At 47.2% G+C, this 8,489-nt stretch overlaps 1 pseudogene; it reads left to right on the forward strand.

Annotated features, from left to right (window-relative positions):
- The first annotated feature begins 1,082 nt into the window (after window positions 1-1,082).
- On the forward strand, window positions 1,083-5,698 carry LOC147451196 (uncharacterized; annotated as a pseudogene).
- The last annotated feature ends 2,791 nt before the right edge of the window (window positions 5,699-8,489 follow it).

Below are 8,489 nucleotides of genomic sequence, written 5' to 3' on the forward strand. Positions count from 1 at the left end.
TGAAGGTACACCCTCTTCCAATGTTTCCACAGTAACTAAACCAAATAGGCCACCTTAGCCAGCACAAAGGTTGAAGGTCACAGAAGCTACTCCCCGTGCGCCCTTGTTGGTGGTAGCCTTTGGATTTGGTGAGCCTCTGAAGAATCATAGAAGTGGAAAGAAATCTCCTCTATAGGAGTTCACCCCCCTTCAACATCAGCCCCATCGGTGTCTGCTTCTCCGACCAGAACAAAGCTCTCCTTTGTGTCTAGCGAACTCCCTTCACAAAGCTTCCTCAAGACGGGATACAACAAAAAAAATGTTGATTTCAAGTTTGATGAATTCCCTGATTATGATATCTCTCTGCTTGAGTGCCATCTCCCCTCACTACCCCCTTCCTCCCTCCTCGCCCTTATACACCCCCCTTGCCCCTACACACAAAAAGAATGCCCACATCTTTAGGTTTCACACCAATTTTGGCAAAGAGATCATCCAGAGCGCCGAACATCACACATTCTGCTTCAAGACGTGCCTCTGCCATACATGGATTAGGCGGCTCGCTAATCATAGCAGGCGGCAAGTATATCTCTTCACCAAGCCCGGATCGCTCACAAATCCTACGCTGAAATTTCAAGCTCTTATCATTGAAGGCACCCATGGCAGCAAAGTATCTCATGAAATCCTCATTATTGCACATGTCCGTTTTGAACGCCTTATAGCAGGAGAAGTCCACCATATACACAGGGTATGGCCTTGTCATGAAGTAGATAGTAATGACAAAGACAAGTGTGGTGGAGAAGAGCATGACATTGACCAAATTGTATTGAAGCATATCCCAAATGGCGCACTTCATGGTCACAAGCAAGAGGATGACAGCCACTGAAAGAGAGTTGAAAGAATACAAAGTTCACATGGAAGAGTGGAAGAAAGAGAAGAGCTCACTTTTTGAATGGAAAAAGAGGGAGGAAAAGGCGAGGGAACTAGAGCGCAAAGAGTTCCGGGCTGAAATTCAAGCTCTAAAAGGTAACATCTCAGACCTTCGGAAGGAACTTGCCGAAACTAAAGAGAGAGGACGCCTTGAAGATGGATAAATTCAGCCATCAATGATAGATGAGCTGAATACTATACGAGCGCAAGTCAAAGAGATAAAGGAGGAAAGAGAAAAGAAGACCTCATGGGTGGAGGTTCTCTCCAAAACACAAAAGGTGGGAGAGGCTGAAAAGTGGATTGAAGTTGTCAAGAAGGGCAAGGGCAAGGACATTCCAGCTACACCCGACACCGACATCATCAACAAGACACTTGAAGAGGAACAACGAAGAAGGGTACGCGCTCTACACGTGAGAGTGACCGGCCTAAAAGATTCAAATAAGGTGGACCAAGAGGTGAAGAGCCTCATGTCAATAATGGGGGTGGAGAAGCCCTCGCACACACAAGCTTGGAGAGTGGGCAAGAAGAATGAAGGTAATAGGGAGAGTTCAAAAGAACGGGCTCTCATTTTGCGCTTTCCCTCCATGGAAGAAAAGAAAGACTTTTAAAAGAAGAGGCCAATCCTCAAGAACACAGGAATCTTTTTAGGAGATGACCTTACCCTCTCACAGCTTGCACATATGAGAGAGGTCATGCCGGAGATTATAGTAGCAAGGGAGAAGGCAAAGTTAGCCTTTTACAGAGATGGGCGAGTAGTGATTACAGAGCACCACTCTACATGACGGTGCGAGACCTATGGGACCACTCTCAGGATGGCGGTTTGGAACTATAATGGTTCGTATAGACTTGATGTGGGGGCCTTTGAGGACAGCTTCAGAGACAGAGACATTGTTTTCTACTCAGAGACTCATCAGGCTCCAGGACAGTTGATGCCACATATATCAGGATACAGATGGGAGGCAGCTTGCCGGACATGCACCAGATCTGAGCATAGGACTAGAGGATCAGGAGGTGTAGCAATTCTTTTCAGAGAGGAGCTCTAGCCACTACTGGACATAGTTCGGAGAGATGATCAAGCCAGATACATGTGGGTGAGGCTGAGGGCAGAGACTGAACGTTGCTTGTACATCGCCATATGCTATTTTCCTCCGAGCACTTCAGTATATGCTTCACCCAGAGGACAGTCTCCTTACTCTGTACTTGATGATGATATTTGGGAGTTCTCTAGGGATGGAGACATCATACTATTGGGGGATTTCAATGCCCGTACAGGCAAATCACATACGGTTTCTATGACACCTCAAAGGAGATGCTGAGAGAGCTAGAGCCAAAGGAGATAGGGGTTGAGAGATGCTCACACGACAGAGAGCATACAGAGTATGGAAGATACCTCAGGGAAATGACGACTACTCACAATTTAGCCATACTGAATGGCTTACCGACCTTCCCATCATCTACAGGGTTTACTTGTTTTCCACACAGACACGGGACCGGTACTGTAGACTATGTTCTGACACATCCGAGTTTTATCTCACATTCAGGATTTTACAACGGGGCCCAGGCCTGTTGGGATAGTAGTAGATCATGCACTTTTGACATTATCAGTCTCCTTTGAGTACAATACATCTTAGGCCTCACTGGGTGGTAGACATCCACACTATACTTTTACACCAGAGATTGACACGAGATATGTAGACTTTTATGCACATCAGAGAAAGTATACACAGTGGAGGAGATCACATCTGTGCTGACAGTGACATTACATGGGGCAGCGACAGAGGCATACCCACACACACAGCCTGGTCAGAGACGTCGTTCCAGGCACATGCCTCAGAACAGCTGGTATGATGAGTAGTGTCGACAGAGGAGAGCTCAGATCCAGCGGGAGCTTGCATTGGGAGTGATCACCTATAGAAAGTCTCGTATTGCTACATGACGACTAGTACGACGGAAGAAGCGAGCTTTGTTGGTCCATATGGAGCAGGATTTATATCAGCTCTTCCTTAGTAGAGATTCTCAGAGATCGATCGTAATAAAAAATTAGACAAGAAAAGTAAGAGGTATCAGGGGTGATGATATTGAGAAAATGTGTGTGCTATAATAAATGAAAAGAAATATACCGCAAAATGGCTTAACTATATAGGGGTGTGTGATGCTTATCGGAAGTTGGTAGATAACTGGGGTGAATACCTTCAAAGCGTTAATGTGGTGTAGTCCACAATCCATTGACATTGCACAGCTAGAGGCTACAAAGAAGCCAAAGTTAAGCGTACCGTAAGGAGACAACAAAATCAAGAGTTAGCTTAATCACAGTCCACAGAACAACAAGACCCCACATACTTACACCCTGCACCAGATCATTTCAAATCCTACACAACCGAGGAGCGTAAGGTTGTGTATACAAAGGCACAGAGGACACCTATCGATGGAAGTAATGGAGTCTATGACAGTCCAACAATAGTTAAGGAGATAGAGTTAGCAGACCCAGGAGAAGAGTCCAAGATCTGACAGAGACTGAGGAGTATGAACTTCAAGAACTTTTCAAGGAATACAAGGATATATTTTCTTGGAAATAGCGTGATATGAAAGGCCATAGTCTAATCCCTACGCTACCTTGACCCTCATCCCCTTTGTACTCAATGTCACTCCCAAAGTCAACAATGCAGCCATCATTGCAGCAAGCACATAGATGGTCCTTGATAGTGCACCCCATATGGAACATTCAGTAGAGCCTCCATTTACTCGAATGTTTGCTCTTGATAAGAACTCCAAGAGCTCAAGGTGCTTCAAAAAGTTTGTAACCACAACAGAAGGGAGGGATTCCTTATATTATTTTTTTTCATTACTTTAATAAACATTGTTTCAAAAACTAACATTTCCTTAGGACCTAAATTGGCTTTCACATGTGTAGTATTAAAATAATGCATCTTTACGCAACCATAATGTGTCTAAGGGATCTTGCACCCACTTATTTACAAGGCACTAGAATAGTTAAATTAGTCATCTCTCTCTCACAGGAGCAGGTCGCGGGGTAGTAGGTTGCGCCCCTACATCCCAGGTTTCGGGTGCATACAGCAAGCCTCCCATCCAGCGGGGGCTACTTTCGGATACCACAGGTCACGCCTTGGAAGGGCTGTTTTCATCACACTATTGCAGGTCGGAGCAGCCACAGTAGGGTTGTGCTCGGGATATCACAGAGGGCTCTATCTCGAGCTCTTGCAGCGGGGCAGTACCTCAGAAGGGGGCTGCTCGAGAAGGGGGCTGCGAGCAGGTACATTCTGCGCCCTGAGCGGGCTTGTTGATTGCGCGGGTTATCTCCAGCAGGGGGTTGCGTATACGCTCTTTTCCTACAGGGGTTGAAGCTAGGGCAGACCCGCTGGGGACTGCATCACCTACATTCAGCAGGGTACATGCTTTGCGCCCTTCGGGGTACCCTTCACTTGCAGGCATTCTCAAGCAGCCAAGGGCTGCGTGATGTGAGCAGGACAGCTTTGGATAGTGTTGGGAGTTAAGGCATCTGGCACAAGGTCCTCTTATCATCTGAGGTTTTACTGCATAAAGCTGAACAGCAGCAGCTGGTGGTCAGTTACGCAGGAGGGTCATCATACGCGTAGGTCCTCATTCTACGCGTAGGTCAGGCATCCTACATGTAGCTGGGAAGACATCATACGCGTAGCTCAGCTAGATATCATATGCGACATCATACGCGTAGGTTTCAGTGGAAAATTCTGTGTGCGAAATGATAAGTGAACCCGATACATCTCTTGAACGACAAATCATGGAAGCAATCTCTTCTGCACAAGACCCTGCACAGGACACGGATGCCGTCAATGTCTTACCTGTTTGCAATTCGCGAGCAAAGGCAACCTTCATGCTCACGAACAAGCGGATGGCGCAGATGGAGAGGGAAATGAAGGAGTGGAAAACAGAGATGGAAGGATGGTGGAAGGAGAAGGCCAACCTCCTTCAGATGGTCTTCAATGAAGGCGCACAATGTAAGAAGGAGAAAGAGAGCCTTAACGAAGAAATATAGACACTCAAAGAAGAAGTCTCAGCCCTCAAACAGGAGAACCCAAACGCCGAGATACGGACACTCAAAAAGGAAGTCTCGGCCCTTAAACAGGAGCTTGCTGATAGACTAAGATGTGGATTAGAGGAAGGTGAATTTCAGCCCTCGGTAATAGATGAAATCAAGGAAATCAAGGAATAGGTAAGGATGATCACAGAGGAAGAAAAACTGAGTGTGGCAAAGACATCTTCATGGGCGGAGATGATAACAAGGACACAGAAAAAGGCGGACGAGGCCGAAAAATGGATTGAGATCGCCAAGAAAGGGAAAGGCCAAGAAACTCCTTGTACACCGACGCTTATCAACATGACCCTCGAAGAGGAACAAAGAAGGCGGATGCGAGCACTGCATGTGAGAGTGACTGGTCTCAAGGACATAAACAATGTGGAGAAAGAGGTCACAAGCCTTACATCCATGATGGGGATGGAGAAGCCTCTGCACACAAAGGCATGGAGGGTAGGTAAGAAAAGTGATGGCACGGGAGAGTCTTCAAAAGGGAGAGCTCTCATACTACGCTTCCCCTCGTTGGAAGAGAAGAAGGAATTCTTGAGGAAGAGGCCTACTCTCAAAAAGACAGGTATTTTCCTTGGTGATGACTTGACACTCTCATAGCTCGCACATATGAGAGAGGTAATGCCAGAGATTACACCCGCAAGGGCGAAGGGAAATATGGCCTTCTATAGAGATGGACGGGTGGTGATTTTAGAGCGGCGCACTGCATGACGGTGCGAGACATATGGGACCACGCTGAAGATGGCTACCTAGAATTGTAATCGGTCTATGAGGTTGGACGTGGGTGCATTTGAGGACAGTTTCAAAGACAAGGATATTGTATTCTTCTCAGAGACTCATCAGGCCCCTGGACAGGTGATGCCACATGTGGTGGGATACAGATGGGAGACAGCTCACAAGACAAATGCGAGATTTGAGCATGGGAGTAGAGGTTCAGGAGGAGTAGCCGTGCTATTCAGAGAGGAACTACAACCATTACGGCATATTGTACGAAGAGATGATCATGCTAGATATACTGAGAGCTCACACAGGTCGATTCCTATATATTGCCATATGTTACTTCCCTCCCAGTACATCAGTGTATGCTGCATCCAGAGGGCAGTCGCCTTTCTCTTTACTAGATGATGACATATGGGAGTTTTCTAGGGATGGTGATATCATTCTCCTAGGGGACTTCAATGCCCGAACGGGCAACTCGCAAACAATCTTCTACGACACTTCAGATGAGATGCTTAGAGAGCTGGATGTGGGTGAGTTGGGACTTGACAGATGCTCAGATGATAGAGAGCAGACGGAATATGGGAGATACCTCATGGAAATGACGACTACACATGGATTAGCTATACTTAATGGCTTACAGCGATTTCCTGGAGCAGCCGGTTTCACATGCTTTCCACACAGACATGGGGCCAGTACAGTTGATTATGTTATGACACAACCGAGCTTTATCCCCTACATTCGGGATTTCACAGTGGGAGCCAGGCCAGTGGGCATAGTAGTAGATCATGCTCTCTTGACACTGTCCGTCAAATTTCAATATAGTACAACCTAGACATCAGGAGGCAAGTCACACACCCGCTATACATTTACTCTAGAGACTGATTTCGTTTATACAGAGGAGATCTGGGACCGTCTATTGAAAGGCACAACTGGTACAAATGATACACGCCTCTCAGTGGAGTGCACCACTTTACTGACTGAGACACTACATGGGGTTGCATCAGTGGCATACCCACACACTCAGCCGGGCAAGAGACGACATTCTGGGAGCATGCCCCAGAATAGTTGGTATGATGAGGAATGCAGAGAGATGAGAGCCCAGCTTCAGAGGGATCTTCTTTTACGAGTCATCACTTATAGACAGTCTCGGATTGCTTTCCAACGCCTCGTGCGACGGAAGAAGCGAGCTTACCTAGCTCAGATGGAACGAGACTTATATCAGATGTTCTTGAGTAGGGACTCAGCAGAAGCATGGCGACTCTTCCATGAGCACTCCCCTCCCCCAGTGATTGCTTCACCTGATGTGTGGGGCCAATATGCGACATCATTATATACGGTTCCCATTATAGCTGAGCTCGATTGATACGCAGACTGCAGGAGATGGGGGTGCCCATAGAGGTGATTTGGGGGATTATGGCTTTGTACAGATCAGTGGTAGGACATGTACGCACTCGGGAAGGGGTATCTGATTTAGTTCACTCTACTATTGGAGTGAAGCAGGGCTGCCCATTGTCTCCTACTCTATTTGGTATGTATGTTGATGAGGTGTCTGAGTACATTGACAGAGAGGGTGATAGGGGTGCCCAGCTGGAAGGGACGTGGATCCCATTGTTGCTATATGCTGATGATATTGTGCTGATATCTGACTCACCAGAAGGTATGCAACGACATTTGGATGCACTACGCAGTTTTGCAGAGGATAGTGGATTGTGTGTAAACCTAGGTAAAACCAAGGTTATGGTGTTTAACACCACACCGCAATGGATTAGGAGATCAGTACCTACTTTCAAATATGGTTAGGAGATTGTGGAGTATACAGATGCATACACTTACCTGGGGGTAGTCTTTACTGGGCCGAGATTTTCTTTGAGAAGAGCAGCAGAGACTAGACTAACTAGGGCTGGTGCGGCTCTGGGATGAATGGAGAGGATGTGTTCGCAGGTTCAATTCTAGGAACCTAGGACAAAGTTATGGCTCTTTGATACTTTGGTTGCTTCTACTATGTTCTATGGGGTGCAGGTTTGGGGACCTTCTATAGGCAGGATGGCTGGAGGCGTATGGAGAAGCCCCTAGTATCTATGATCTCTCGCTGATTGGAGCCAAGGCTTCCGTACCGCATGATATCATTCGAGCGGAATTAGCTGCCCCCCCTATGGAGATTGAGGCGCTTACCGGATCAGTCTCCTTTGTACACAATTTGTGGGATACTACGAGAGACAGATATGCCAGGGTGGCTCTAGAGTCCTCTAGACAATTAGCTCTTAACGGGGATCCATCATGCTGGTTTGCACAGATGGCATCATGGTTTCAGACACATGGTTTCACCATGGACATGTTGCCTCCTTTTCAATACTCTCTACAGGCACCCTTGAGGTCTCTGACACGGGTAGAGATTAACAGAATTATTCGTCAAGATCTGATCCAGCTGGACACGAGGAGGACATGGATAGAGCCGTTACAGGAGTTGGGCACAAAGATGGCTTTCTATAGAGAGCATCTTCTCCACCTCACGGGGGATGGGTGTGCGCTCCTTGCCGCACTGTCGAAGCAAGGGACTTGCCAATACACCGTATGCGAGCCACAAACGGCTCCAAGCACACAACAAGCCTAAACTAGCAAGCTCAAGAAAACAAAGGGTGTGTCACTCACCGCTCTACGCTCTCCTTCGTGGTGGATTCCTCGCCGCGATGAAGAAGAAGCTGCAGTCGTGCCGCGCTCAACCGCTTCGCCGCCGTCGTGCCTTCGTAATGCTCGATCGCACACACACTCTCCCTCTCTCTCT

This window comes from Adiantum capillus-veneris, chromosome 9, assembly GCF_014529385.1.
Source record: "Adiantum capillus-veneris isolate H3 chromosome 9, ASM1452938v2, whole genome shotgun sequence".
Lineage (NCBI taxonomy): Eukaryota > Viridiplantae > Streptophyta > Polypodiopsida > Polypodiales > Pteridaceae > Adiantum > Adiantum capillus-veneris.